General features: G+C 55.4%; 1 protein-coding gene across 1 annotated transcript in view; it reads left to right on the top strand.

Moving 5' to 3' along the window:
• Positions 1 to 353: 353 nt before the first annotated feature.
• NNT (nicotinamide nucleotide transhydrogenase) overlaps positions 354 to 783 on the top strand; it is an 89828-nt gene continuing 89398 nt past the window's right edge. Inside the window, exon 1 of the mRNA XM_044916925.1 lies at positions 354 to 509. The gene's annotated coding sequence lies outside the window, so the exon portion shown is untranslated. The remainder of the gene's footprint in view (positions 510 to 783) is intronic.

Genomic DNA, 783 nt, shown 5'->3' with positions numbered 1-783 from the left:
CCTGCAGACTGACAGAGGTATGTGCAAAGGACAAGCAGGTCCTTATGTTTTGGGGTCCTTTAATAGTTTTGCGGCCATCAACCCAGGCCTTGTCAGGCCACTTCATGTCCACCAAGGGCGCCCTCTAGCGCTGGATATTAATACTACCAGCAGCACGCGGCTTTCTCTGGGCCCGCTGTGGGAAGACCAATACGTAGATGTGTGTTAATTTTCGGGCCTTGACATCGTTTCCGAGGAATTTAACTCCACCTCTTCGGGCAGAATGGAAAAACAGCGCCCTCTTTCCCGCCCTTCACCACCCCTCGGCCTCCTCCCACTTTCCTTTTGGTCCTCTTCTGTTACAGAAGTTCTGATTTTTCCTAGAGAGCTAGAGGAAAGGTACCAAAAATGGAGTTATATTATCCTTGTATTTGCTCTGGTGGAACACTGGAGAGGAAACCACACTTTGTAACTGGTTCTCCAGCTCCAAATGTAGCCCTGAAAACTTCAGCGCCGGCGCAGGGCTCCAGGTTTGATTGACAAGGACGCACCGAGGGAAAGCGCGGAGGCGGGGCAGGGGGCCGCGGGTAGAGCCCGAGACAAAGAGGTTTTGGCTGCCACTGAGGAGTGAAGGGCCCCTTGGGGTAACTAGCCTTTGCGCTCTAAAGGGGCGTTTGGTGAGGTCGTGTTCTTGTCCGGAGAGAGGGCGGCAGGCGCCGGGCCGAGCGGGCTGAAGGGCCGGGTGGGAGGGGGCGCTGGGGTGTGTGTGTGTGTGTGTGTGTGTGTGTGTGTGTGTGTGTGTGT

Source organism: Neomonachus schauinslandi, chromosome 7 (assembly GCF_002201575.2).
Source record: "Neomonachus schauinslandi chromosome 7, ASM220157v2, whole genome shotgun sequence".
NCBI lineage: Eukaryota > Metazoa > Chordata > Mammalia > Carnivora > Phocidae > Neomonachus > Neomonachus schauinslandi.
The sequence above is the reverse complement of the archived record's forward strand: the minus strand, read 5'-3'. Positions and strand labels throughout refer to the sequence as shown.